The sequence below is a fragment of the Canis lupus genome, chromosome 28 (assembly GCF_048164855.1).
Source record: "Canis lupus baileyi chromosome 28, mCanLup2.hap1, whole genome shotgun sequence".
In the NCBI taxonomy this organism is placed as follows: Eukaryota; Metazoa; Chordata; class Mammalia; order Carnivora; family Canidae; genus Canis; species Canis lupus.
This window is the reverse complement of record NC_132865.1, coordinates 27389478-27403864: the sequence shown is the minus strand read 5'-3', so window position 1 is coordinate 27403864 and position 14387 is coordinate 27389478. Positions and strand designations below refer to the sequence as shown.

Genomic DNA, 14387 nt, shown 5'->3' with positions numbered 1-14387 from the left:
AACCCCTCACTGGGTAATAGTCTAGCAAAAAAACTTACTTGATTCTGAGTTTCAATTGGCATCTCCACTCTTGGAAAACGCCTCAAATAAATTGCAGCTGTGTACTTCCTACATTAAAATATGTTATTTCCCTTACAAATAAGGAGAAATACATTTTGATGAAATATTTTTTTTCTAAGTTGAAAAGAATATCCCAGCTCTACAGAGTCTTTAAAATAAGACCAACTATTCAATGTCATCACGTTTTCCATGTTTACGATAAAACATTCTATTTAAAAAGTAATGAACAAACCCAGATGTTGTGTATTTTGAAGCTTGGAGAGCAACTCTTATTTGCAGTCTACACTTAAGTCAAGTAGCTCTAAGATCCTTGTATTTGCAATCCCCTTTTCTGCTTAGAAAATGCTGGTTAAACACACACACACACACACACACACACACACACACACCCCATAGAAAATGTATGTATTCTTCATTCCCAAACTTGAAGGGATAATATGCACTTTCAATAACATATATCTGTTGAGCTGTGAAGAAATATTTGAAATTTGTTCTATTCAAAAGAGAATATATAAAATAAATTTGGGAAATTGAAGAGATTTTTCAAGGCAGACTTATGCTTCTCCCTTCACTGGAACTACTTCTCCTGCTTACTCCACTGTGGGATGTGGATACAAATATCCCCAGGCATTCATTTTCTGCCAGGACATTTTTGTGGTTTAAAAATGCACATAGCAATTAGTTTTATGCCTTCCAGTAAGAAATGGAACCGAATACTCATGGTATGAAGGGATTGCACGTGTGTCACTGTGCCCGGGATTCAGCACTCCATCCCCCCTGCTGATTTTATAACAATTCAGTGCTTTGGGATGGTGCAGCTCCTGGGGTGAAATGCTGCTTAGGGCTGGGGGTGGGGGCAGTTTAACAATGAAAGTGAGAAGAGTCGTATAAATAGCTTAAGTATAATTTAAACATTCTACATCAACATTCACAGTTTCTAAACGGTTTCAAAAAGCCTAAATTGACATAAACATTTATCAAAATTGTATTCTTTACCAAAAAGTATAAATGTCACATTTATCAACACAAATTCAACCACTAAATAGATAATATAGGTTAGGGAAATTAAGTTGGCTTAGTGACCACAGCAGAAAATGACTTATCAGCTCTCCCAAAAGCTCTGAAATAAAAGATGAGAGAAGCCAAACAGATATCCACATCTCTCTATTTAACCCCTCTGTCCACTCTCAAAGGATACAGACTGCCAGAAAAGCAGGCATCGCACTGGCACATGCATCCAACATATGTATAAGTAGGCACCAATACAAACATCTGGTTGTGATAGCAATGGGGGTGGGGAGATCGTGAGGGTTAAATGTGGGACTTGGATGGTCTGCAGAGTCCTTTTCAAGTCTATATGCAATAGTCTTGTCTCTGCTCACCACTGACTCCCAAGTCCTTGAGACATAGTAGGTATATAAAGGAATACACTTAACAAAATGGCAATGGCACACAGAGTACTTTCCACTTCAATGTAGCCTGAGGAACTAACAAGTCTGTGTCTAGCTCCAGCAGCCCAGGATCACTGGAACATTACAAGTCCTTACTGCTCACCCTTTCTAACTTCCTCCTCCTGCTGAGGAGTTAAGCCACTGTTGCACCAATGGGGAGGAGCCAGACCAAGCCTCTTGCCTCCTAACTCATAGATCAGGGTGCTTTCCACACTCACGATTCTTCAATACTGACCAGACTTGTCAAAGAGTTCCTGGGGACACCCAAAGAGCTGTACTTTTTGACATAATTCAAATGTGGTTTTTTTTCCTTTTTTTAAGATTTTATTTATTTATTTATTCATGAGAGACATGGAGAGAGAGGCATAAACATAGGCAGAGGGAAAAGCAGGCTCCATGCAGGGAGCCCGATATGGGACTTGATCCTGAGACTCCAGGATCATGCCCTGGACCAAAGGCAGGCGCTCAACAGCTGAGCCACCCAGGCATCCCTCAAATGTGTTTCTACTGGAAAGTACAGAGTGCAGATTTCTAGATTCCAGATTCTCAAGGCCTGCAGGCAGTCAGCATTAACCAAGTGTCCTCTGTGGGCAAAACATGATCAGAAAATAAACTTACAGATGAAGGAAAGAGAAAGAATCATGGAAATGAATACACAATACATTGACATTAGGTGCCTGTCCCAAGTAGCCCCAAGATTATTTGCCATTGCTTTTGATTCCAGTCTCAGGAAGCAGCCTCTGGAAGACCAGAGTGACCTCAAGTTACCTGAGTATCAGTGAGGAGTTGTCCCGATTATAATATACAAGCATTTATATCTCAGAAAGGGTCCAACCCAATTGTAAATTAACAAATGGGCATTCTCATTTACTCATGTCTCTTGTTAGACAATAAGTACACATCAATCCACAAGAGGATGCTTAATCTGTGATCACTGACAAAGGCAAGTGTTTGGACTGCAGGACAAAGAACCACACCCTGGAGGGAGCCAGGACCTCACTCTGGCCTGTCAAATGCTTCCCTTGACATTGCTAGCTCAGCCCTAAAAACAACAGAAACTGGGCACAGACATTTTGAAGAATGTCTAGTGGACGGAACATAGTAAAAGCTGGAGCAGTGGTCTAAGCAAATCACAGCTATAACTGTATAAAGGTGAAAATAAACTCAAGCTGATCTTTTGCAACTTCCTCTGACCTTATGACACGGCATTAACCTTCAAAGCAGAAAAGGAAAACAAGTTTCCTGAAGCTATTTCCACATGTGATATTACAATAATCTGTATTTTTCAGGAGCAGGATCCAGATTATTGTTTCTTTTTACCCAGCACCAAGCACTGGCCCTGGTTCAGGATAGGTGCTCAAATAATACTTGAATGGATGGGTAGATCCTCCAACCTGTTCTTGAGTCTTAAGTAACTTTTCTGGAGGCTAACGTAGATCCTTCCAGTTACTAGGGTGAAAAGTACTCTTCCATTTTCCATTTCCAGAACTTTTCCTATTTAGATTTAGGTTGTTCAGACCTCTCTCCCCAGGGGTCAAAGAGGCTGATTAGGACTAGGTTCTGCCAAGTGTCATAGCCTTGAGACCACCTGCTTCTTTGTTCCCAGGGCAATGACCTCCTTTGTGTTCTCATTTGCAATGACTGTTCTCCAAAGGAAGTCCCATTGTGACCAATTGTGAAGCATAACAAGGACAATAAAGTATGATCATGTGGAAATTGAAGGCCTGACCAGGGGGTACCATGAGACAGCAGAGTGTCAAGGGCTTGGGTGTGTATGTGCGTGCAGGACTCCCTTTCATCCAGTCCAGGAAGCTTAGCACCACAGCAATGCTTAGCATCACTGGTCAAATGAGGTTCATCTTGGAGATGATATTTAAATGATTCATTCTTTCCTCTACATTTTAAAACAAGAATAGAAAAATTTTATGTTGAAAATCATGGATATACTGAGGTTAGGATGAAAGGCCCCTAAAATATACATGGATGAGTTAATAATAAACTTAGGATGTACTCAAGAGAGTTCAAGAAAATAAATATTTGATAAAAATGAAGAGTGATGCCATACGTACATAGATATGTACACATACCTATGTGTATACGTACATAGATACGTACACATATCTAAGTGCGTATAACATGCCTGATGATCTCCAAAGTCCACTAACTAACCCGGTCCTCCTAGAAAGACAGAGAAGTCCTCTGAGTAAGACAGAGAAGTAACAGTCTTCCTATCTTAAGAAGAGAAAACTGAGGTCTAAAGTGATCTATTGGAGGCCAGATGGCTAGTAAGTAGTGACAAGATGATAACTGGGGTCCTTGATTCCTAGACCAGTGTGTTTGTTTAGTTAATCTATCCTCAATATGCATTGAGGCTTGGGAGACAAAATTACCATCAGCTCCATTTCAAAAGGGCAACTAAAAAGAAAGAGAAAAATAAGACAATGTGTTCAGTCTATTATTTTACTAAGCTCTCCAGATTCTTTCCCTATTGAATTTTTCATGAACATGAAGACCCCCTTTAATTACTTCATTCCTGGACCAAATTCATAAGACAAAAATAATTTTAATTTTGAACCTTTTTGTAGTGTGAGGTGATTAGAAAATATCATCTGCAACAAACTTTTAATTATATGCTCAGGGTCAAACATTTGAAACCTTATTTTCATTAAGCTGGCACTGCCATCAACCCTGCCTTTTAATTTTTCACACAGCTCCCTTTCTATTTCCCCCCGCCCTGCATTCGGCTCCGAAGCACGACCTTCCAGCTCCTCCTTTGCTCCAGATGAGGGAGAATAAGGGAGTTCTGAGCCTGTCGCTGTTCTGCAGCAGGCTGGGAGGCAGTGTCACCTACTCTCTGAGTGGATCGTCAGGCAGGTATGGAACTGCAGTGAGAACTAAGAAAACCAGCCGGCCACTGCAACATCCATGCAGCCCACCCATGACCAGTGTGCATGCCGTCCATCATCAGACACAGAAAAGGAGAGCAAGTGTTTAGAACTCTAATTTTTTAAAAGATTTTATTTATTCACTTAACAGAGAGCACAAGCAGGGGGAGTGGCAGGAAGAGGGAGAGGGAGAAGCAGGTTCCTTGCTGAGCAGAGAGTTCAATGTGGACTCCATCCCAGGACCCCAGAGATCATGACCTGTGCTAAAGGCAGATGCTTAAAGCGCTGAGCCACCAGGGCGCCCTGTGTTTAGAAACTCTTATAGCAATTTCACAGAGCAGTTTTATGTCTGTTGAATATAATAATAAAAAAGGAGGTAGTATCACAAATGCTTTTTTATTTCACTTTTCTAGTCATTTGTTTTTATTGTGTCTTACAGAAGTATTGATCCACGACAAATTGGAAAAGAAGCAAAAGAACTGGTCTTTCAGCACAGGCAGTGCAGAGACAGAAGCACTGTGTCAGCCAACCCCACCAGGTCTTCTGAGTCATGTTTTATGTGGGAGGAATATAGTGATTTCTTAGAATATCAAGGATACCTACATCTCACTGTGAGAACATAAGGTAACAGAAGTATAGCTCTGTAATAACTGCCTACACTTTTGATTATCCATTGCATTGTGATCCTCTGGGTAAAGGGAAGCAAACAACCCAGAAATGAAAAAAATCAAATGTCAGTCATTGTACAAGGTAAGATATTTAAGCATAAACCCAAGGGATCCTGCTGAAAACCTGAAATTTTAAACACTTGAACTCTTCGATCAGATGCTGCCGACCAAAACCGGTCACGCTGAGACAGGCATGGCTGTCCCCACCCTCCCTCTGCTTTTTGGGAGCTGAGGTGAAGTGAGCAGGTGGTTTCGGTTCAGTTCCTCATTTATAAACTGGCTCTGCAAAAATATACACGCATGAAGCCACTTGTTGGGTGGTCTCAGAAGAGGGCACAAGACTGACCGGACATGAGACACAATTACCCTCTCACCCTAGAAGGAAGTCCCTGCAGGTTAGGGGTGATGTCTATCAGCAGGTCAGGATGAAAAAAGCCAGCACATCTGCTGCCTATGTGGTGAGGGCCTGGGGGAGAAAGGGAAGATTTTCATTTCCAGATTCCTTCTTTGACCCGTGCTAAAACTGACTTAAGATAATCAGTGATCCGGTGATCCTGAATATTAGGCTTTTTAATCCTCATCGTTCAGATGGTTAAATCTGTCTTTTTGAGGAAGCACTGTAAATTACCACCTTTTGAAAGTTATACATTTTTTTAACGACAAAAGGAGGTATGATGGAAAATTCTTTTTTGGGGGGAGGGGAGATAATGGGCCCGATAAAATTAAGTCTGATTAACCATGATATTTTGATTGCATATAATTTTGTCAGGAGACAATGGATGTGTTATCAACACTCTAAAACTGCCCGCGTTTCCTGTTACCGGGTTTCTTGGGCTTCATGACAATGCGGACTCCCTCTAGTGGCCAAAGGAACATACGTAAATTCACAGGTTTGTTAACAAAAAAAAAAAAAAAAAAAAAGAGTTATCTTTTGTGATTTGGCTGTTTTCAAAAGAAAATAATTTTCTTTGATGTACAATTTCTTTTTGGAGTACTTCACATGAGGTAATTACATATAAATCAAAGAAAGTGCAAAATGTAGATTTTATTCTTAAATTAAGTGTATATGATATGTATTTAGTTATAATTCTTGTAATTGATTAGACAGAAATTCATCTTCTGAATTTGTAATATTAAATGTTCAGAACAAAGAATACTCATTAAATTTATTAATAGGTCCATAATTATTCTTTACCAATACTAGTGCTTATCACTTAGGTGACTGTATTTCTACAGAGAGATTATTTCCAAAGCAGGTATCAGGTCATTAAACAGAATCATTATAATCTGATGCCTGTGATGAAGGCTTTATTTAACATAATAAGCATTTATCCTTTCAGGGGAAATGACAGATTCCTAAAATGTTAGAACCATAAGTTCTGGATAAAGAAGATAACACATGTGGTAATTCTACAACCTCCAAAGCAAAAATAAATAAATAAATAAAATTGTATATAACTCATTTTTTCCATGTACTCCCGAAGCCTTGTTTTACAGATGAAAAATAAAAACCTGAAAACCAGAAAGCTCAAATGACTTGCAATAACCAGGTCCTTGAACTGGTTCAGAGAAGAGGGAGCTAGAATCTGACTCCCCTGATTCTCTCAGTCTACAGACGACTGAGGAGAAATAGTCCTCAAGTTATGTTCTTTCCGCTTGCATCTTAGCCCTGACTTGTGACTATACTGTATTTAGAATGATTTCCGGGTGAAAAAGGCTCATTCCTTTAGACATATCACATTATTTTTTTTACATTGTAGCAATTATTTGAGGACTTTCAGAAGCATTTGCTAGCAGACAGAACAAACTCCTAGAGAATTCCTTTTATGGAATGAAAATGAGAAATTACTAATTAATGATAACAATAATATATGCAGATTCCTGGCACCAATGCTTTCCTAATTACCATGGACTTAAAACTTAACTCTGAGTTTCTTGTAAATTTCTGTGGTTTTTTTTTTTGTGTGTGTGAAGAACAAATGATGACAGATTAGTAAAAGTGCTTTGAAAATTGTGGTAAATGCTATAAAAAAATTCTTGCTTTAGTTTTCTGAAAGATGAAAGAAAAAGAACGAAATCACCTATTTTTTGGGAGAATGAAGGAAAACAGAAGAAAATCACCCATTATCTCCACAAATGTGTACTGAGTGGCAGGTTCTGTGCTAGGGGCGGAAGAATGTATCTCCTGAAAGTTTTAGCATTTGATCTGGATGAGAATTAAACTCTTGTCATAAACATAGCTGTGAACTATCACAATTATACTCATCTAAAAACAATGAATTTTTAAATCTTGGGGAAGGCCGGACACATTTTGAATCATTCAGAGATTTCATGTCTTAAAAATGTAGAAGACCCCCTTATCAATCCAAACTGAACTCTGAGAAAACAGGAAGTGTGTCTGTCTTGTCTGCTTCCGTGTGCCCTGCACCTAGGATAGCTCCAGGTGCGGCGTGAACATTCACTCTGCATTTGCTGAACTCCAGACTGGAAACCAGAAGAGCCCATCTGGAGGGCAAAGGCTTGAAGGGTTGAAAGAGGAAGTGAGCTACGGAGGGAGGGATGGAGGTGGTTTAGTGCCTTGCTCAGGAGATGTGCACCTTTGTAAACAGCATACTACCTAAACCTTCGGGAGGACACTCAGTTGGAGCTTCACTTTTCAGGTGGGTAAATAGTGACCACATCTGCCAATACTTATCCACAGATTACATAGCAACCCCAAACTGTCCTCTGTATTCCAAGTTGCTGGATAAAAAAAAAAAAGTGTGAAATCTTAACCACTGATAGAAATGTCAGAAAAGCAGGCAATAGATATCAACATTGATTCTTCAGCGTTAATAAAAAACAAAATGCATACAAAAACAAAACCAGTTCACACGATTTACCTTTTTACTCTTTAAAGGCTGACCAAAACAGAAAAAATAGGGCTCATTTAGACTAGATGTCTTCACATATTAGACTTATTGATTGTGACAATATTTTTGAAAACCAAGAGTAGAATCACCTCATTCCATGTGTCTGTCAAACAAAATGCTCAACTTAAAAAAGAGAGCTGAAAACCTGTGAAATTCCACTTGTTTTCCAATGTTTCATGTTTTTTAATGTTTTTTTTTTCCTAAATCCTAACACATGATGGGTGATAGAAGCTTCTTTTTACTGTCAGAGAGATCAAAGAGAGGTTGAGAAAGAATCCATAAGCAGATGCTGCCCAGTGACAAACCTGAAAGAAGCAGACAGTGGGGCCAGATGTTGGGGTGACCTTCGGTCTGCAGAGCACATTGGCATGGTGTTGATTTAGATGGTTGTTGGCAGAAGCTTTAGATCCAGCAGCAGGGGGAAAAAAACTAAACTATGGAATCCTTTCTTACTCTTTTCCATCACTAGAAAACCCGAAACCACTGGTCAGTAGTGCTGATGGCTGTCAAAGAAGTTGAATTCATCGCACAACCCTGCCAGTAGGTATCACATCAAAAAGGAGTGAGCTGCATGAACAAGAACATCTTCAGGCTGTGCCATTTTGCATCCCACTCTACTTCCAACAGCTGTTTCTTGAGCGAATGCAGACGCAAAATAATTATACGAAAAGAACAACATATTCGATAAGTGGGACAATGTTTACATTTATTACATAGCCATTAACAGAGGATATAACGATGAAAGATGCTGACATGTCTAAAAAGTTAATGCCCTGTCAACAGTTCTAATTAGTGCTCAATAAAAGTTCTCAATTGAACTCTGAACTGTCAACTCTGGAGAAGGATGAGAAAGTATTTTTAATCAAGCAGAATTACTCGAATCAGTGCAGCAGACACACACAAAAAAGAATACATAATGACATGTTACAGTTTTAAAGACTCCTGTTCATCATGCGATTATTCCCATCATTCACTCAGTAGGAATGTAAAGAATTTTTCTAGTGACTGAAATATTCTTATTACTGTAAACACTGGCAACTAAGGTAACAGATCTCTAATCTCAGGTTCTGACATAATTTTAAATCTTCTCCATGATACAGTCCTAAAACACCGAACATAAACAAAGGCTTACTTTATAATATTAGATATGATTGAAGACCACACAGTTCCTCTGACGCTTTTAGACATTTTGTCACTTTACCTGGAGAAATATACACTGCTTATTCTGCATTGCCGCTGATGTCCAGCACTTGTCAAAACCTCTATCTGTCAAGGCCTTCACAAAGAGTTGGAAAATGACAGATCAGGATGTCTGAGTTGATGGAGCCCCAGGAAAAATGGAACAGATAGAAAATTCATGACTCTAAACTATATCAAAGTGACTTCTGTCAACATCATGTCAAAAGAACTGTTCATTTTTAGAGGTTTTTTTTTTAATTATATAAACACTTTTTTGAGTATGAGCTAAGTGTAATGAAAAAAAATTTCTTGGTGTACAGTATGATCATCCAAATGTTCCAAAAATATACTTTAGATCATCCAGGAATAAGGAAAATTCTAATAGTAGACACTGTCTGCCAGTTAAAACCAATGACATTCAAGAGAGATGTATGAAGATACTATCGGCTTAAAATAGGACAAACCATCTGGCTTATAAAGGAACAAAAGTATATTTTTTGCATATTTTTTGGACCCATCAAATTTCTACAACTGGATTAAATTTTATTCTTCTACAATCAGTTTTGATCCATTTTTTGCTTAGTGTGACAATTATAAAACACTAATTCAGTGTTATTTTCTTAAACAGGTTTCCTAAAATATCTGGTATTATTTTAATTTTTAAAAAATCACTGGAAAACCCTCATAATGCATAATTCCCTTAAATTATTGCTTTCAGAGGGAAGTAAAAAATAAATGGCTTATAATATGCAGTACTGCATACGCAGAAACACTCCATAATCACATTCAAAGAGTCATTCACCGAATGAAATATGAGTTGCATAAATCTGGAAATGACCACTCTCTCGATTTAATTCCCAATACCTTTTAGGGAGGATGGCTGGCACCTGGTGCTGGAACCCAGGCAACTTGATTCCACTGCTCATATGTCACTGAAACAAACAGGATAAGTGACCTTGTGAAGTAAAGATCATGGACTATGCAATGTGTATATATGCAGAACAGACCGGAAGGGAAAATCCACCATACACACACACACACACGCATGCACACATGTGCGGGGATACATGAATGCACAAACATGCATACCCACGCTCACAGGCACACCTGCTACTGAAAGAATCAAAAGTACAACTTCTGCAACCACTGCACCTGTCCATGATACTATCATTCACTTACATGACTTCACTGAGCTAGGATTTAGTGGATTTTTACCTCAGTGTTTCTTAATAGCTCCCTTTCAGAGACTGTCTACGATCCCTCTGAGAGTGGCCACTGACTTGGTGCACTTGTCCAGTTGCAAAAAAAAAAAAAAGAAAAGAAAAGAAAAAAAAACCCCACTACCTGTGACCAGAAAGGTCTGCTTACCTCCAGGATGACAAAAGATCTCAAAAAGTAATGACCACCTCCAGTACTGAGAGAAGAAGCTTTCTTCAAAACGGTACCATTGCATGGTGTCTAAATACGTATGGGAAGTACCATCCATTAATACAAAAAGTAGGACAAGATCGCCATTTCTTATTACAGGCAGAACTCAATATATCTTGTGTCCTACTTATGAGAAGATGTTTATTACCTGTAAGTGTACAGAGGTGTGGGCTTCACAGCAGCCATGATTGGTAATAAGCCTCTTTTTCTCATTTACATTGATAGCAAGCATTAGTGAAGATATATGCATTTCATTTCATGGTTCAGAAAGAACAAAGTATATGTATATGTGATAGCAGTGGGTGGTTAATGAAATGGTCTGACAAACATAAGCTAATACATAATCATACCAGAATGTGAACTGGAACACCTGTTCCTGCTTCACAGACTTGCAATTCTTAAGGAAAAGTTACCATTCTCAAGGATTGAAGCCACTACTATTTAGACATCAATATGCTCCAAGGAAAATTTAGTCACTTTTTTTGTTGTTGTTGCAATCACTAAAGGGTGGCTATTTTAATGCTATCAAATCTCTTTTGCTTGTGTCCTAAGAGTAATGAAAACTTCACACATGCATGAAGCTCCAGTAATTATTTTAAACTGCCTTCTGTTGTCCCCCTGAGGAACACGGTGGTATTTGTTTGATGCAGTTTAATTAGTGTCAGGGTAATTAATGCTATGCTATCTACATGAGATCAAAACCCTTTCTTTGTAACACTCTGGTAACTAAGAACTAAGAAAAGGAAGCGTTTTGAAAACGTCGAGGCATGGTGTTAACCTGGGTTCATGAGTGAACCGAATTGCTCATCTCTTCCTTCACGCCTCGTCCAAATGGCAATTTCAGTCCCTCCCAGGACAAGATCAGAACCGTGATGCATTGGAACCACACCGCCAGGCATACGACCCAGTGGCTGCTCTGGAATTAAATTCTTTTTTTATGGGTATAATCAAATTAACTAAAACATTCACGGTCACCAGGCACCTTTTGCCATAGTTTAATCCTTTAATAATGAAATAGTAAACTTTTGCACTGCCGGAGAACTACAGTCCCTTGTAAACAGGGTGTGATATTACCATGTGCTGATATATTTTTTCAAATAAAAGAATCATTTAGTTTAATGAATGAATGTGATTCTGCTTAAATGCCTGAATAAAATTTGCATTTAATAGTAGGTATAGATATTCCCTCTATTTGACAATAATGTTAAGAGAGGAAAAACAGAGCTAGGCAAGGGAAGAAGTTAAATACACAAAAATTCCAGACACACACATAATGTGCACTACCATAAATCCTTTTTAACTGTTTCTTTGGTAATAAGCAACGGCAGTATAAATCTCCCAACACACAAACTCAAGCTGATCACAGGCTTAAGGAAATAGCTCCAGTTATCTTGACTGGATAAATTATTATATCCTAGAGGTTATTCCAGTTTCTAATAAAGCACTGTGGCTAACAAACAAAAATAAAAAGATCAACCATTTTCTTTATTTTCTAACAGATGAAATTACAGGCTGCATAGGATAAGACACAATGGCACTGAATTTATTTTTACTCTCAAAAATGCACCATACAATGTTCATTTTGGAACAAGACTGGGGTTTTAACACAACGATGATAACCGGCATTAGACTGATAACATTTTTTATGGGAAGGGGAGGCTTAATGGCACGTATCTAAAAAATAAACACGATCGGTGTAAAGTCAAACCAAATGGATTTAGCCCATTATGTAAGTATACTAAACGTGAAAATAACCTCTGCACTGCCCAAGAAATGAACAACAAAAACATACTTCTAGAGGGTACAAATGTGGTCTATAGTAGTCATGAAATTGTGGCAGTATCCATCAGCGGCTGAAATTAAGGTTAACGTTATAAAATGAAATCTCACTAGCTCAGGCTGACGGCGTATCACAACCTAGGAGGGTTTGTGCTGAATGCATCTTCTTGAGAGCATTCATTACTGAATACCTAGTGGGATCAGCTGACTAGCAAAATATGTTCTTTCGCATCTTCAGTTCTGCTTCCTGCAACTTCGTTGTTTATCAATTAAATTGATAAATACAAGTGACTTTGATAACACAGGAAACGCATTATGCAGTAAAGTAACCTCCAGGAACCCTGCAATAAGAACTGCGTGCAAAGTTCAACAACTGTGAAGGAACTATTAAAGAGGACACACAAACAAGTGACCTTGACTGACAAACGCACTTCATTCCAGCAATAAACAGCGGTGGTGCTGATAACTGTTCATTGGCGCAGAGAGTAATTACCTATCTGTCAGCGTTGCTGGTGTGTGCGAAATAGTATAAATGAAACATACATAATGTACGGCAATAATATCGGGCATGCAGAACCTAATGTATTATCATCATTCTCAGGACCCAGGTTTATGTGGCTGCCACCACTGAGTAAATGCCTTCTAGCCATGATAATTTCATTCTAATCTCTGTTCCATATTATAATTTTCATAGCTAAAAGATACTGAGGAGCAATACGTTTCAATCAAGGGCTAAATAGAACACAACCTGTAACTGGGTATTTTATACACCTATATATTTTTTTTCTTTCAAAAAAATTAGTCAATTTATGAAGAGACTGGAATAAGCTGTAAATTTATGGGTGACAAACCCTGTCTGTACCAATGTCACCATGTTGGAGATGGACTGAAAGAGGCTTATGAAAAGGTTGGGGGCTTTGTCTCCCATTTCTCTCGATAATACAAAATTCTATCTTTTTAAAGGTTCCTATTCAGTTCCAACATGTAAGGTAAGAATGCATTTTTGAACGAAATAAAGGATAGCCCCTATTCAATAGGAGAAAACTAATCGATTGATTTCTAAGACAAATTACCTTGATTTGCAACGAATTGCCCAACTCTTACAACAGAAACACAGAATAATCTTCCACACCGTGATACTCTACTATTCTTATAAAACTGTCCAACTCTTGCATGCTTGTTTGCTTTTTTCCTTTAATGCAAATGAAATTTGATGACATCTCTAAATCATATTTAAGACCATGCAAAAGAAACCAGGAAAATCTAAGTAGCCGCTAGGCCATCAGGACAAATCCCTTGTCTCGAGGATGAAGCATTAGAAAGCCACAGCTCTGTCATCCAGAAAGGAAAGAGAATAGATGAATATTAAAGAAAACACACTGGCATATTTTGATTGTTTTAATCCAGTCTTCTTATCTTTATAGCAAGAGTGTGTGTTTATTTTGGAAACTTTGGGTAGTGCGAATTCATAAAATTAACGCAACGGTCTGCCTTTTAAAAAGAAGTCATTTTAAATAAATTTTAATTGAGCATCATCCATTCTCACATTTCAAATCACACAAGTGACTGTAACTGCAGAAGAACCTCATCTTCATTATTTAACGTTTTGTTTGCTGGTTCCTTAAAGTTGTTTTCTAAAATTAATATTGTAGGTGATAAATGAAGTCCTGACAGGAGATTAAGCAAACCAGAGAAATGGCTCAAGTTTTTCTTCAGCGTTATCCTTTTGTTTTCTGCATTTTTCTTTCTGTATTCCTAGTCAGTAAAGAAAGCCATCAGGCTAACTCATACTAACTTGTTAGGAGAATGATAAGTTAATTCTCAGGAAAGCACTTCTATTTTATAGAAGAGGCAAGGCAGAGACATAGACAAAAAGCTTAGGAAAAGGTATTACCCCCTACTTCATTGATAAGAACAACAGCACTTTTTTTTTTTTTTTTTTTTTTTTTACATCTTACTTCTTTGAAATAGCTTCTTAAAATCTTTGTCAGCCAGGTGGCAGCTGTTGACACCTTCAAAAAGATC

At 38.2% G+C, this 14387-nt stretch overlaps 1 protein-coding gene and 1 long non-coding RNA gene across 5 annotated transcripts in view; one reads left to right on the top strand and one right to left on the bottom strand.

Moving 5' to 3' along the window:
* The window catches only part of CYP7B1 (cytochrome P450 family 7 subfamily B member 1), a 174516-nt gene that overhangs the window by 89445 nt on the left and 70684 nt on the right, over positions 1–14387 (bottom strand). The gene's annotated exons all lie outside the window — the stretch shown is intronic.
* LOC140620342 (uncharacterized) overlaps positions 1–14387 on the top strand; it is a 67536-nt gene that overhangs the window by 48171 nt on the left and 4978 nt on the right. The window contains exons 7-9 of one of the 2 annotated variants that reach the window (XR_012020133.1): positions 4223–4385; positions 4836–5020; positions 5834–5954. This is a non-coding gene — a long non-coding RNA (uncharacterized lncRNA). Of the gene's footprint in view, positions 1–4222; positions 4386–4835; positions 5021–5833; positions 5955–14387 lie in introns of those variants that run through there. The other variant, XR_012020131.1, reaches the window with a different exon arrangement.